At 37.7% G+C, this 17,385-nt stretch overlaps 1 long non-coding RNA gene across 1 annotated transcript in view; it reads right to left on the minus strand.

Moving 5' to 3' along the window:
- The window catches only part of LOC139032614 (uncharacterized), a 611,315-nt gene that overhangs the window by 299,696 nt on the left and 294,234 nt on the right, over nucleotides 1-17,385 (minus strand). The gene's annotated exons all lie outside the window — the stretch shown is intronic.

Here is a 17,385-nt window from a genome sequence, read left to right on the forward strand (position 1 = left end):
CCCTGATGTTGGGAAAGATTGAGGGCAGGAGGAGAAGGGGATGACAGAGGATGAGATGCAGGGATGGCATCACCAACTCGATGGACATGGGTTTGAGTAAACTCCTGGAGCTGGTGATGGACAGGGAGGCCTGGCGTGCCGTGGTTCATGGGGTTGCAAAGAATCGGACACGACTGAGTGACTGAACTGAACTGAACTGATGCTGGGAAAGATCGAAGGCAGAAGGAGAAGGGGATGACAGAGGATGAGATGGTTGGATGGCATCACTGACTCAATAGACATCAGCTTAAGCAAACTCCAGGAGTTGGTGATGGACAGGGAGGCCTGGCGTGCTGCAGTCCATCAGGTCGCAGAGTCGGACACAACTGAGCGACTGAACTGAACTGACTGAATCCCTGCATCTCTTCGTATCTAGAAAAACACTGAATCCCTTCATGGTGACATCTTGTGACTAGCAGAAAACCTTTTGTAAAATTAGTGCTTAATGGTATTACACTCCCCCTTCACCAAAATCTTACATAATGACCTTTACCCACTGTGTCTTCAGAGCAGTCTCTTGTTGCTATTTGATGTACTATCTCCCAGGCTGGAGTTCTCATTTTGCCTCAAATAAAACTTAACTCATACCTCTCAAGTTGTGCATTTTTTAGTTAACATTCTCAAGATTTAATAGTGGGAAAAGTGCTTCTCAATGTGATCACCAAATTATTATGAATTGCATCACTAAGTTTATCATCTAATAATAGCTAAAATTGTTAGTGTGTTAGTCATTCAGTCATGTCTGACTCTTTGTGACCCCATGGACTGTAGCCCACTAGGCTCCACTGTCCAACGAATTCTCTAGGCAAGAATACTGGAGTGGGTTGCCAGTTCTAAAATCGTTAGAACATTAGAAATTGTTAGAACATTCATACAGAATTTTCAGAAATTAAATTTTTATAGTCTAACTTGTTTCATTATTTTCTCTAATTTGCACCCATAGGTCTTTTGAAAAGGTGGAATGTAACACCTTATGGAAAACCCCAAATATTTGGTCAAATATTTTGGTACACAAAAACAATGTGCTTAAATAGATTAAAAAGAATAAAGTCCATGTCATGGACCCACAAACATAATCAAAGTAAGTAGACTTACATAACAGAACTTATTATAATGTTTATGTAATAAATGTAGATCTAATTTTTGTCATCATTAAAGAAATAGCCAAATTATATTACATAGTATTTTCCCTTCAAGAAAAGTCATATATCTCAATTTCCAAACAAATATTCTAGCTACACTCCAGCAGTCAATTATCAACACATAATTACATGAGAATCAGATGATCCTACTTCAAACATTTTCATAAAACAATAATAGTAACAGAAGCAGAACACTGTTTCACCCAGATAGCAATTAGAGTGACCATTTCTAAAAATAGAAGAAGTGTGAAGTGGGGCAGGTAGTTTGACTTGAGCAATTAACATTTTTAATTCTATCTTTTTAAAATTAATGAGGATTTGCTATACATTAGATGATTGCCTTCAGATACATAATCTCTTGAAATTTAATAATCTCACCTGCTAATAAGTGACCCTATAGTAACACTGTGTAAGAAGTTTTATAAGACTTAAACTTTGAACCTTGAGTTAAGGGTTTTACTGCTTGGATGGCTTTCTTGAAATTAGTGTTACCTGGTAGCAAAGCAAAAGTTATGCGATAACAGGAAAGATGACCGATTTAAATGAGATCAAGACGACCTCATCCTCATTGGGTTCGAAAACAGGAAGAGCATGGTAATAGAAACATTATAGATACATGAAATGTCTATGGTTCAGTTAATTATATTATATTAATGAGAATTTCTTAGTTTTGACAGAAGCACAATGATTATTTAAGATGTCAGCAGTAGGAGAAGCTGAATAAAAGGATGATGGGAATTCTCATCTTTACAATTCCTTTATAATTACTATCTTCACAACTCTTATTTAAGCCCCAAATCATTTAAAACAAAACACTTACGTATTACAAAAAAAAAGAAGACCCTATTCTCCTCCTTCAGTAGCTGAGCCTTAAAATTCAAAATGAAAGCCATTTTCTATGATTCATTCTTTTAAAATTCAAACAAACCTGGTGGTTCAGAGGGTAAAGTGTCTGCCTCCAATGAGGGTGACCTGGGTTCAATCCCTGGGTTAGGAAGATCTCCTGGAGAAGGAAATAGCAACCCACTCCAATACTCTTGCCTGGAAAATCCCATGGTCAGAGGAACCTGGTAGGCTACAGTCCATGGGGTCGTAAAGAGTCAGACACAACTGGGTGACTTCACTTTCTTTCTTTCTAAGATGATTAACACTTTAAGATGATATTAGCTATTAAACCTAATGTGGTTTTTTAAATGTTTGCTCAAAGAAAAAAGTTGGAGGAGGGCTCCTGTATCCTCAGGGGAACACAGAAGTTCTAAGTGTTCAAGTTAGGAAGCTCAGAGATTCACCACAAATCCAGCACCTGGTGATGTTGCTTGAATTTTGAAGCTAGGTAGGAAAATAAAGGGCTTCCCTGGTAGCTCAGCTGGTGAAGAATCCACCTGCAATGCAGGAGACCCTGGTTCAATTCCTGGGTCAGGAAGATCCCCTGAAGAAGGGATAGGCTACCCACTCCAGTATTCTTTGGATTCTCTGGTGGCTCAGCTGGGAAAGAATATGCCTGCAATGTGGGAGACCTGGGTTCAATGCCTGGGTTGGGAAGATGCCCTGGAGGAGGGCACGGCAACCCATTTCAGTGCTCTTGCCTGGGGAATCCCATGAACAGAGGAGCCTGGTGGGCTACAATCTGTGGGATCACAAAGAATCCAATGCAACTATGCACAGTACAGGGATAGTAAAGATTTGAAGATCTTAAAGGATTTTAAAAAAGACTTTCTCCCAAAGTTCTTAAATAAGACATAATTCACAAGTATAATATACATCTTTTAGGACAGATGTATTAATATGATTATGTATCTGGATTATACAGGTGGAATAAATGCATACTTTTTTTTTCCCCCTAAAGAACATATGTCAGAAAATCAGGCAGGCTGGAAGTCAAGCAGACATAATCCAGTTTGCACTGAATTTTGCTTTAGCCGTCACTTTGTCATTTGGTGGAAGAACTACCATCAGAGGAACACATCCATCCTCCCTGCTCCCAGTGTTTCTCTTCTCATGAATGAGAAAGACTCAGAGGAATGACTCAGGTCATCTATTTGGGACAGTCCTGCTAAAGCAGCACCCACTCAGAGTCCAGGGCTATTTCCTGCATGGATGGCATTTTTGGATGGTATCACCAACTCAATAAACATGAATTTAAGCAAAGTCTGGGAGATAGTGGAGGACAGAGAAGCCTGGCGTGCTGCAGTCCACCCGATCGCAAAGTGTCCGACATGACTTCGTGATTGAACATCGTGCCCAGGCCATGGGTACAGCGCTGAGTGAGGGTGAGGGTACCTTGTCATTTCCCAGGCTTTCCTGAGACTGACTGACTGACTCCCTGCATTGCCACAGTCATGGACACCACAATCACTAATTCCGAACACACCAGAATCATCTATCCACCTGGATTTATCTGCAGTATGGTGAATTATTGAAATCTTTTCCATTACCTAGGCGATCCAAATTCAGGTGGGAAACATGGGTGTCAAACCCACACATGGCTCATAGGTTGGGACACTTGAGTATCAGACAGTGAGTGAAATTTGGGATCAAAATAACCTACAGAGAAGCTTTTAGTGGACCCAGGATTGGTCAGGTAGGCATCAGCTTTAGCAGTGGGTGTTTGAACACAGTCACCACAGCACATAGCCACCTTCTCCATGTCAAAGCCCGTGTTTCCTGGTGAGTAGCTTTTCTACTTAAAGGAGGAAGGAAGCTTCTGCAACTAGCAGGAGGTGGCGGTTGGCAAAGGAAGCATGTGCTGGTTTTGCAGCGTGCACTCTAAAACTGATCTTGAAATTCATGGGCAGAGCTCTACTAAATAGCACACTTTAGAAAAATTACATTCAAAAGGAAACATTTAATTCAGCAAAGCATCAAAAAGCTCATACACCATGATCAAGTTGGCTTTATTCCAGAGATGCAAGGATTCTTCAATATACGCAGATCAACCAAAGTGATACACCATATTAACAAATTGAAAGATAAAAGCCATATGATCATCTTAATAGATGCAGAAAAAGCCTTTCACAAAACTCAGCATCCATTTATGATTAAAACTCTTCAAAAAATGGGCGTAGAAGGAATCTACCTCAAAATAGTAAAGGCAAAGTATACTAAGTCCACAGCAAACATTATTCTCAATGGTGAAAAACTGAAAGCATTTCCCCAAAGATCAGGAACAAGAAAAGGATGTCCACTTTCCCCACTATTATTCAACACAGCTTTTGAAGTCCTACCTACAGCAATCAGAGAAGAAAAAGAAATAAAAGGAATCCAGATTGGAAAAGAAGTAAAGCTCTCACTGTTTGCAGATGACATGATACTATATATAGAAAACCCTAAAGATAGTATCAGAAAATTACTAGACTTAATCAGTGAATTTAGCAAAGTTGCAGGATACAAAATCAATACACAGAAATCACTTGCACTTCTATACTAACAATGAAAAATCAGAAAGAGAAATTAAGGAATCAATAAATCCCATTCACCACTGCAACAAAAAGAATAGCTAGGAATAAACTTACCTAAGGAGAAAAAAGAACTGTACACAGAATATTATAAGACACTATGGAAGAAATCAAAGCTGACAAACAGATGGATAGATATTCCATGTTCCTGAGTAGGAATAATCAATATTGTGAAAATGACTATACCACCAAACACAACCTACAGATTCAATGCAATCCCTATCAAATTACCAATAGCATTTTTCACAGAACTAGAACAAAAAATTTCACAATTCATATGGAAACACAAAAGACCCCAAATAGCCAAAGCAGTCTTGAGAAAGAAGAATGTAGCTGGAGGTTCAATCTCCCTGACTTCAAATTATACTACAAAGCTACAGTCATCAAGACAGTAGGGTACTGGCACAAAAACAGAAATATAGGCCAATGGAACCAGATAGAAATCCCATAAATAAACCCATGCATCTATGGGTACCTTATTTTTGACAAAGGAGGCAAGAATATACAATGGGGCAAAGACAGTCTCTTCAGTAAGTGGTGCTGGGAAAACCGGACAGCTACATGTAAAAGAATGAAATTAGAGCACTTCCTGATACCATACACAAAGATAAACCCAAAATGGATTAAAGACCTAAATGTAAGACCAGAAACTATACAACTCTTAGAGGAAAACATAGGCAGAACACTCGATGACATAAATCAAAGCGAAATCCTCTATGACCCTCCTGCTAGAGTAATGGAAATAAAAACAAAAGTAAACAAGTGGGACCTCATAGACTTAAAAGATTTTGCACAGCAAAGGATACTATAAGCAAGGTGAAAAGACAACCCTCAGAATGAGAGAAAGTAATAGCAAATGAAAAATAGACAGAGGATTAATTTCCAAAACATACAAGTAGCTCATACAACTTAATACCAGAAAAACAAAGAACCCAATCAAAAAGTGGGAAAAAGACCTAAACAGACATTTCTCCAAAGAAGATATACAGATGGCTAACAAACACATGAAAAGATGTCAACATCGCTCATTATTAGAGAAATGCACATGAAAACTACAATGAGATACTACCTTACACCAGTCAGAACGGCCATCATCAAAAAGTCTACAAACAATAAATGCTGGAGAGGGTGTGAAGAAAAGGGAATGCTCTTGCACTGTTGGTGGGAATGTAAACTGATACAGCCACTATGGAAGATGGTAGGGAGATTCCTTTAAAAACTAGGGGATAAAAACCACTGTATGATCCAGCAATCCCACTCCTAGGCATATACCCTGAGGAAAGCAGAATTGAAAAAGACACATGTATCCCATTGTTCATTGCAGCACTATTTACAATAGCTAGAACATGGAAGCAACCTAGATGTCCATCAACAGATGAATGGGTAAAGAAGTTGTGGTACATATACACAATGGAATATTACTCAGCCATAAAAAGAACACATTTGAATCAGTTTTGATGAGGTGGATGAACCTAGAACCTATTATACAGAGTGAAGTGAGTCAGAAAGAGAAAGATAAATATCATATTCTAATGTATATGGAATCTAGAAAAATGGTACTGAAGAATTTATTTACAGGGAAGCAATGGAGAAGCAGACATGGAGAACAGATTTATGGACAAAGGGCAGGAAAGGGCGAGATGTATGGAGAGAGTAACATGGAAACTTACAGTACCACGTGGAAAATAGATAGCCAACGGGAACTTGCTGTATGGCTTGGGAAACTCAAGCAGGGACTCTTTATCAACCTAGATGGGTAGCATGGGAGGGAGGTTCAAAAGGGAAGGGATGTGTGTATACCTATGGCTGATTCATGCTGAGGTTTGACAGAAAACAACAGAATTCTGTAAAGCAATGATCCTTCATAAACAATACATACTTAAAATTTAAAAAGGAAACAGTCCTACCAAAGACTCTCCTCGAAAAGCAGACAGTGGCAATGTGTGCTTAATTCACTCTGTTAATAACTTTACCCAAGAGGGTAAATCTGGACAGACAGCAGAGAAGAGCTGTCTAAATGGCAGACATGGAAAGAGATACTTGAGTTCAAATCCCAGTTCTATCATTCTGACCTGTGACCTCAGACAAATGAGTAAGATATGCTATGTTGTTTTCCTTGTCTTATCCCTTAATCCTTAGATTAAATCCCTCTTAGATTGCTCTGAGTTAAGCCACATGTGTATTTTTAAAAGTGATGAATAAGGACACCTCAGTAAGCACTAGCCATTACTTTCACACTCATGCTAGAGAGAAATAGTGAAGTTCTAGTTCATATGTTCAAAATAAGTCAAAATATGCCATTCTAGATTATACAGAACTGCTTCTATTATTTTTTCAAGTGAAGTTCAGAATTGCCTTCAGGGCTGATACACAGCCACAACGAACTGAATTCAAGCGTGATGACCTTCAGCCACCATCTTACACATTTTATTTTCTTCTAATAATTCTGGTGTCACCTCTGTAGAAGAGAAAGTTTGGGGTGGTGTAACTGACAATCTTGGAGTCTATCAAATAGAGATAGGCAAATATGGGCAAAATGGATGTTACAAAACTGGGCACCAATGGAAGTATCATCTCATACTTTCTGGGATCTCAAATCACTGTGAGCAATTAGATAAAGGTACAGAAAGAGAAAAGCAAGCAATAGTAATGAAAGTCTGGGACCTGTTCTTTCCTAAGTTATGTGCCATCAACTTAGTAACTCCCACAAGCATCACTTCAGGCCCATGGTTAAAGGTGGGTGTGGGTGTGTGTCTTTGCGACCCCATGAACTGTACCTCACCAGGCTCCTCTGTCCATGAGATTTCCCAAGCAAGAATACTGGAGTGGGTTGCCATTTCCTTCTCCAGGGGATCTTCCAGACCCAAGGACTGAACCCATGTCTCCTGCATTGGCAGGCAGATTCTCTACCACTGAGCCACCTGGGAAGCCTGTCCCATGGTTAATTACATTTAAAATATTAACCTACTGAACTACTTTAAAAAATTTCATGGCTACCAAGTGGCAGACAGTTAACATTCAAACTCAGAGTCACTATCTTTTATTATCTAATGCGAATAGTAGGCCTCTCACATGCTCTCTCACACTTTGTCCTCATTTCATCAAGGTATCTTAAGATGAGAATACTTAGCTGTTATTTACATTTTTCATCCTGGTGGCAAATAGTAGAGTATAGGCTATCATCAGAGCAAATAAGTATCATAAACTTTAAGCAAAAAAAAAAGTTTTCCACTTAAGTCTGAATAACTTTGCTCAATAAGGTCTAAATTTCTCCCTCGATCAGTGGCACTCATTACTGTCCCCCAGGCTGAGGAGGTGACATTTAGCAGATGCAGTTGAACCATTATTTGAAACACTTTTTATTATGTTTTTTAGTTGAGTTGTTGCTCTTTTCTGTTAAATCATTCTCAAGATAGAGTTTTAGACATATTTATCTTAGAGGGATTTGACTGTTTTATATACATTTTATCTTTTTCATTTCACATTAAGATGACAGCCTACTAATGTTGTATATTTGATTGACTAAGAATATGTGCCATATGGAGTAATTGACAGCCAGTGTTTGTGATAACTGATTAGCAACCTCACTTCAGTTGATGTAGAATATACATTAATTCCCTTCAGGCTCTTAACAGCCAAATAAAAGGAAGTAGAAAGGCATTTAACAAATGAGCAAAAGTTGTGAAATTCATTCCTCTCAAAACAGGGGGAAAAGTCATATGTGATAGCAAAAATTACCATTAAAATTTCTCCTAGGGGAAAAAATATATTTTGTTTTCTCTATTTAAATAAATCCCAATCTCCCAGATCGTACATGATATGAAAATTTCATCCACTCAGAGAGCATTCATTTCACATCTCATCTGTTCTGTGAATGAGATGAGAAAATCATTCACACTTTTTTTTTTTCCTTAACAGCATAAAGAATCTGTGGTGAATCGCACATTCACTATCTAGGATGATCCAGTCTGTCATTTTCAGGGTATCAACTCACTGCAGTTAGTTCTCTGCATTGTAGACTCACACCCACACTGCACCCCAAGAATGCCATTCTCTCTACATTTACTTCAATCAGTCATGGTATTTCAGGCAGTCTTCAAAATCCAAATGCCAGAAACTTGAGCAAAGAAGAAAAATTAAGTTGAAAAAAAAAAATCCTGTTAATCAAATTCAAGACTATACAAGCTCTTGGAGGCATTCTTTACTTTCAAAGACTGCATTTAAAAACCACTTTTCCCACAGTTAGCAGTAAGAATTCCATCCTAAAATACTACCATAAAATCTATTTAATTTTCCACTACAGGGAGGGAGGGTTTGATCTCTTATTAAACATTTTATGGAAAAGTCTAAAAGTGCTTTCAATTATTTACCGAGTTGAAATCTAGGCATTGGTAACTCCTGGCATCCCTCCCACCCCCAAACACACACACAGAACCATCAGCCCACTGAGCACCATTAGGTCATAAAGCGTTGCTTCAGCAGCACTTCTGGTACAGCTGCGGTGCTCATGCAATTTTTACGACAGTTATAAAGTCATTTATTACATTTTCTTTACGATGCTAATGCATTGCAGTCTGTTACTTTATTGTTCCCACTGTGATAAAGACTGATATGTATGATATCGTGAGGGGAAATAAGATATCTATGTCTAGCCATCCATTTTTTTAGATAAATGACTTCATAACAAAGCCTGTTGCATTAAAAATCTTTTGGAGAAACTTAAAAGGTCCATAAAAATATTAACAAGGGATATCAAAAAGGAAATATTTTGCAGGATATTTTTTTGTCATTTTTGTTCACTGTTCCCCATGGAGTCGTTTTAAGTTTTACCTTGTCAAAATACAATAAGGATGATGTGAACATCTGATGGGGCTTTTGTTTCCTCCCCTTAATTACAATATCATCGTCATGGTAGAACATAATTTGTAATTCACTAGGAGGAATGATGACTCTCTAATTTCCAAGAATCATACGAAAAAGAACTAAGTCATTAAAAGGTAATCATGTCCATGGACCTAAAGGTGCCTATAATTGATAATTATATTTCGATCAAATTGTCTAAACTCTTCCTATAATTGTACATAAAGAGAATGTGATTTTTTTATGGAGGAAAAAAAATCAATTATGTTAATTAAGTGCTACCTTGTGTCAAAGCTGATATTGCAGGTGACACCTACGGCATAGTAACTCTGAGAGGAAATTTGTCCCCAGACTGGGGTCCTTCCATGAGACTACCACCACAGCTTCTCCACGCTCTTTACCTTTCTCTTTTACCATTTAAAAAAAAAAATCAAGAATGAGAAGATTTCCAAGGGCAGCAATCATTTGTTTAAGCAGGTCTTGAAGTGTGACAGTCTATTCCTGATTGTGTTTTGCATTAAATCTTCCCTCAAAGCAGTCAGAGTGAAAAGACAGACAGGATTTTAAGAAAAGCCTAACAATGTGTTTTGTTCAAATGAGACCGAACTCTATTCCAGTCTCCATCTTTATCTTTCTAGTCTACTATCACTATGACTTGTAACACTGTTCCAGCAATGAGCTAGTACACTTATAATCATGGATCTCAGTATTATTAGACTACTAAAATGACTTACTATTGATACTGAATTAGGAGCTGTATGGGCTATAGAAATGATTTTCCTCATTTAACTGAGAACTAGGAAATTTCATCTCAAGATGAGCTCCCACCACATACATCATTTCTCCTCAACCTGTTTTTAGTCTCAGTGCAAGCATCAGGATGGAAAAGAGACCATTCTTTTGAAGAGCAGAGATGAAGAGTGGAGTCATTAGGAAATACGGCACTTTTCTTACGGCTGCCATGTGCAGACGCAGCCCAGGCGGTGCTGCTCTTGTGTCTTGGATCACAATTTGATTATAATCGGAGGAAATTAAGACTCCTGGCCCTGCATGTTTATCTTAAAATGAAATTGGTACTCTAAATTTCGTGTTTTAAAATTCTACTCAAGAAGTTCAAATTGGGATAAATTAAATATGATAGAAAGGTTTCATGTGTACTCTAACTGAAGAAAGTTCATTAGATAAAATACTTTTTTTTTAAAGCTTTCTTTAAGAGCTTAAATCTGGGCTATTAAACACATCCCAAATGTTTCTAAAGTCAACGTCCACTATGTTCTTATGCATTACTAAGAAAACTGCATTAACTTAGAGGATAAGTTTATTATACCATGAATAATACATTTTAAATAAAATGCTGATCTTAGGAAATGAGACCACCAGGAGCACATTTCCATGTTCCATCTGTTAACTACAGTTACCTTCAGAGAAACACTGCAGCACTGGTATCTAAACGTACTGAGAATCTACCGCATAACGTCTGTAAATTACGTGCTTAATATTTAAGTCTCTGAGAAGCAGTAGTGATAAAGTGATCAGAGTTCTTTACCAATGTTTTTTAGCATGCTGAGCTGTGCTTAGTCGCTCAGTCATGTCTGACTCTTCTGCAACCCCGCGGACTGCAGCCCACCAGGTTCCGCTGTCCATGGAATTCTCCCAGCAAGAATACCGGAGTGGGTTGCCATGACCTCCTCCGGGGGATCTTCCTGACCCAGGGATTGAACCCAGGTCTTCCACATTGCAGGCAGATTTTTTACCATCTGAGCCACCAGGAAACCCCCATTTAGTATGACTGAGTACTTTTCATCTTATCAGTGCATATTTATTTTTATCAGTATATATTCAAATTTAATGTGATATTTATTATTTTTATATGTAAATAATGTTTTCTGAAGCAGAAAATCAAAGAAAACAATGATAGACTTTTCTCAGCCTGGTGTGATATTTTTTAAATCAAAGTATGTATTTTGCATAGTATTTGAACCATACAAATGACTGCCAGCCTTCTTTCAGTCTCTTGAATGTATGGAAAATGAGTTAATTTTATGCCTCTACTTATGTGAAGAAATTATACAGAATTACCAAAATAAATGACAAAAAAATACATCACAGCACTTTGAATAAGGTGATGATAACTGTAAAATGAACACTTCATTGCCCATAAAATGTAATAATTGTATCACTATTCTAATCAGAAAAGGTGATTATTTCCACCGAGCACACTACACTGTTTCTATAGAGGGGCAAAATTCTCTATGTATTAACAAAAAGCATCCTTATAGCCCATACTGGGAGCTATTGATTTCCTCTGTCAGCACGGAAGTTCAAACGCCTAACATCAGAACAGAGATCCAAGCCCATAACTGTCCACCCTGAGACACCCATCCAGCCCCGGGGACTCATATCATTTCCCTCTGGATGATGATGGGTTTATTTATTCACAGTATTATCAGAATTTATACTTAGATGTTTGTTGTCGCTTCTTTATTGTCCATCTTCTAATCTAAAGTATAATTTCACCTTCCTGAAAGGAAGGGGTTATGTCTGATTTGGTATGTTACAATCCCACTGCCTGCGAGGCATACGGTTCTCAGATACTGCTTGAAGGAACTGAAAGAATGAATCAAGGGACATTGATGCTAACTAAGTTTTAAAACATGGGCCCTAGGACTTACTGTGAAATATTTAATATTTTCAAGAGTCTTGTAATGGATATTACTAAGTAAAATTTGATACCTGTTTTATTAGTACTTTGAAGGGAGAAGGAAATGGCAACCTACTCCAGTATTCTTGCCTGGAGACTCCCAGGGACAGAGGAGCCTGGTGGGCTGCTGCCCATGGGGTCGCACAGAGTCAGACTCGACTGAAGCAACTTAGCAGCAGCAGCAGTACTTTGAAGGCTATTAGATTAGTGTACATGTGGGTTTCTTTGTGTGTCACATAAATATATCTAGAATATATAACATGTGAATAGGTAAATGTCACAGAATGACAAATAAACTTGATTCTAAGTGAAAAGATCCACTTTATATAGGCCTTTTCTCCTAGCTCAGTTGGGAAAGAATCCGCCTGCAATGCAGGAGACACGGGTTCAATTCCTGGGTCCAGAAGATCCCCTGGAGAAGAAAATGGCAACCCACTCCAGTATTCTTGCCTGGAAAATCCCGTGAACAGAGGAGCCTGGTGGGCTACAGTCCATGGTTTCACAAGAGTCCGACACGAATTAGTATTCTATAATAGTGGTTTAATTGTTATCAAGGATCAAAAGTAGTACAAATATCACAAATACTAGCTATAGCATATTTGACATTTTCTGCTACATAAAGTAATGTAGGTTTTTCCCTCAAAAATCGAACGCATGTTTCATTGTACTCTACAAACTTTCTTTTTTTGGACTATTAAACTCAAGGGAATGAAAATTCGTATTTCATGGTGGTCTATTTAGAGTCTTGCAAAATGCAATTCTTTCACTAAATCCATTAGTGAAGTGGAAACTGCTCATTGTTTGGGTCAGAACACATTAAAATATGTCAATGCTTAAAAGCGGCAATGTCTCAATGTTTAGAGAGATGATAGGTAAAAGCCAGACAAACAGACTATGGATCATGAGAAAATACCATATAGACAAGAATAAAAGAAATCAAAATATGCATAGAAATGAATGAAAATGAAAACACAACAACCCAAAACCTATGGGACACTGTAAAAGCAGTGCTAAGGGGAAGGTTCATAACCTTACAGGCTTACCTCAAGAAACAAAAAAAAAGTCAAATAAATAACCTAACTCTACACCTAAACCAATTAGAGAAGGAAGAAATGAAGAACCCCAGGGTTAGTAAAAGGAAAGAAATCTTAAAAATTAGGGCAGAAATAAATGCAAAAGAAACTAAAGAGACCATAGCAAAAATCAACAAAGCTAAAAGCTGGTTTTTTGAAAAAATAAACAAAATTGACAAACCATTAGCAAGACTCATTAAGAAACAAAGAGAGAACCAAATTAACAAAATTAGAAATGAAAATGGAGAGATCACAACAGACAACACTGAAATACAAAGGATCATAAGAGACTACTACCAGCAGCTCTATGCCAATAAAATGGACAACTTGGAAGAAATGGACAAATTCTTAGAAAAATATAACTTTCCAAAACTGAACCAAGAAGAAATAGAAGATCTTAACAGACCCATCACAAGCAAGGAAATCGAAACTGTAATCAGAAATCTTCCAGCAAACAAAAGCCCAGGACCAGATGGCTTCACAGCGGAATTCTACCAAAAATTTAGAGAAGAGCTAACACCTATCTTACTCAAACTCTTCCAGAAAATTGCAGAAGAAAGTAAACTTCCAAACTCATTCTATCAGGCCACCATCACCCTAATTCCAAAACCAGACGAAGATGCCACAAAAAAAACTACAGGCCAATATCACTGATGAACATAGATGCAAAAATCCTTAACAAAATTCTAGAAAACAGAATCCAACAACATATTAAAAAAATCATACACCATGACCAAGTGGGCTTTCATCCCAGGAATGCAAGGATTCTTTAATATCCACAAATCAATCAATGTAATACACCACATTAACAAATTGAAAGATAAAAACCATATGATTATCTCAATAGATGCAGAGAAAGCCTTTTAAAAAATTCAACACCCATTTATGATTGAAACACTCCAGAAAGCAGGAATAGAAGGAACATACCTCAACATAATAAAAGCTATATATGACAAACCCACAGCAAGCATCACCCTCAATGGTGAAAAATTGAAAGCATTTCCCCTGAAATCAGGAACAAGACAAGGGTGCCCACTCTCACCACCACTATTCAACATAGTTTTGGAAGTATTGGCCACAGCAATCAGAGCAGAAAAAGAAGTAAAAGGAATCCAGATAGGAAAAGAAGAAGTGAAACTCTTGCTGTTTGCAGATGACATGATCCTCTACATAGAAAACCCTAAAGACTCTACCAGAAAATTACTAGAGCTAATCAACGAATATAGTAAAGTTGCAGGATATAAAATTAACACACAGAAATCCCTTGCATTCCTATACACTAACCATGAGAAAACAGAAAGAGAAATTAAGGAAACAATACCATTCACCATTGCAACAAAAAGAATAAAATACTTAGGAGTATATCTACCTAAAGAAACAAAAGACCTATACATAGAAAACTATAAAACACTGATGAAAGAAATCAAAGACGACACAAACAGATGGAGAAATATACCGTGTTCATGGATTGGACGAATCAATATTGTCAAAATGGCTATACTACCCAAAGCAATCTACAGATTCAATGCAATCCCTATCAAGCTACCAACAGTATTTTTCACAGAACTAGAACAAATAATGTCACAACTTGTATGGAAATACAAAACCCCTCGAATAGCCAAAGTAGTCTTGAGAAAGAAGAATGGAACTGGAGGAATCAACCTGCCTGACTTCAGGCTCTACTACAAAGCCACAGTCATCAAGACAGTATGGTACTGGCACAAAGACAGAAATATAGATCAATGGAACAGAATAGAAAGCCCAGAGATAAATCCACAAACCTACGGACACCTTATCTTCGACAAAGGAGGCAAGGATATACAATGGAAAAAAGACAACCTCTTTAACAAATGGTGCTGGGAAAACTGGTCAACCACTTGGAAAAGAATGAAACTAGAACACTTTATAACACCTTACACAAAAATAAACTCAAAATGGATTAAAGATCTAAATGTAAGACCAGAAACTATCAAACTCCTAGAGGAGAACATAGGCAAAACACTCTCTGACATAAATCACAGCAGGATCCTCTATGACCTACCTCCCAGAATATTGGAAATAAAAGCAAAAATAAACAAATGGGACCTAATGAAACTTAAAAGCTTTTGCACAACAAAGGAAACGATAAGCAAGGTGAAAAGACAGCCCTCAGATTGGGAGAAAATAATAGCAAATGAAGCAACAGATAAAGGATTAATCTCAAAAATATACAAGCAACTCCTGCAGCTCAATTCCAGAAAAATAAATGACCCAATCAAAAAATGGGCCAAAGAACTAAACAGACATTTCTCCAAAGAAGACATACAGATGGCTAACAAACACATGAAAAGATGCTCAACATCACTCATTATCAGAGAAATGCAAATCAAAACCACAATGAGGTACCATTACACGCCAGTCAGGATGGCTGCTATCCAAAAGGCTACAGGCAATAAATGCTGGAGAGGGTGTGGAGAAAAGGGAACCCTCTTACACTGTTGGTGGGAATGCAAACTAGTACAGCCACTATGGAGAACAGTGTGGAGATTTCTTAAAAAACTGGAAATAGAGCTGCCATATGACCCAGCAATCCCACTTCTGGGCATACACACCAAGGAAACCAGATCTGAAAGAGACAGGTGCACCCCAATGTTCATCACAGCACTGTTTATAATAGCCAGGACATGGAAGCAACCTAGATGCCCATCAGCAGACGAATGGATGAGGAAGCTGTGGTACATATACACCATGGAATATTACTCAGCCATTAAAAAGAATTCATTTAAATCAGTTCTAATGAGATGGATGAAACTGGAGCCCATTATACAGAGTGAGGTAAGCCAGAAAGATAAAGACCATTACAGTATACTAACACATATATATGGAATTTAGAAAGATGGTAATGATAACCCTATATGCAAAACAGAAAAAGAGACTCAGATGTACAGAACAGACTTTTGGACTCTGTGGGAGAAGGCAAGGGTGGGATGTTTCGAAGGAATAGCATCGAAACATGCATATTATCAATAGTGAAACAGATCACCAGCCCAGGTTGGATGCATGAGACAAGTGCTCGGGCCTGGTGCACTGGGAAGACCCAGAAGAATCGGGTGGAGAGGGAGGTGGGAGGGGTGATTGGGATGGGGAATACATGTAAATCCATGGCTGATTCATGTCAATGTATGACAAAACCCACTACAATGATTGTAAAGTAATTAGTCTCCAACTAATAAAAATAAATGAAAAAAAAAGAATAAAAGTAAATGCTTGTGAGGAGGGACTTTAGGGAGTGTCTAGGTCCAGTTTATTGCCTATTAAAATGAACTTAACCTTGTTTAATACTATAAAACACATTTGGTTCTTAACACACACATAACCAACTTTGTACATGATTCACATTTGCTTGTGAAAAGCAGGTCAAAGATGCCTCTAGAAATACATGGAAGAGTAAAATACAGTTAATGGGTTTTCCTGCAGTCCAAGAGACTGAGGCAAATTAAACAATGGTAAAATGTGACTGCATCTCAAGATGTTGATGAATCGAGTCAGGCTTATCACAGAATTCCCACCTGCTCTGAACTACATTAGATTTTTAAGCTGTGCTTTTATAAACTGGATCATATGTCATGTTTCTTCATATGCTTCTTAGCAGGCATAGAGAGTTCTTAGCACTTTTTTAGACAGACTGAGCCCTGTGATATGATTCATTATCATGTATAAGCCCTGGGTTATTACCACATCTTCTCCATTTGGAAAATAGTGCTCACACACTTGATATAAGGTGATAGATTAGAATTAGATGTGTGCAGTTAACCAAACTATAGGCTCAAAATACTCAAAGCATTTCCAGGATCATAAATAGATGAGAAGTACTGAGGATTAAATCCCCTGTATGAAACTAATTCAGGAAGCAGATGGCTCTACACAACTTTGATGGCCCTTCAGTTTCTTTATTGCAAATAAAATACTTGCTAAGTTTGGTAAAACAAAAGAGGACAGCTGTCTTATCAGTATGCATTTTGATAGGGACACCTAATCGGGCTCTAAGCGATGCGACACATTTTACAAAAAAAAATCCTATCATTTGTCATTATTGAACCCAATATAAGCCAATGATAAGGCACTGAATTCTGGGG

Source organism: Odocoileus virginianus, chromosome 32 (assembly GCF_023699985.2).
Source record: "Odocoileus virginianus isolate 20LAN1187 ecotype Illinois chromosome 32, Ovbor_1.2, whole genome shotgun sequence".
Classification (NCBI taxonomy): domain Eukaryota; kingdom Metazoa; phylum Chordata; class Mammalia; order Artiodactyla; family Cervidae; genus Odocoileus; species Odocoileus virginianus.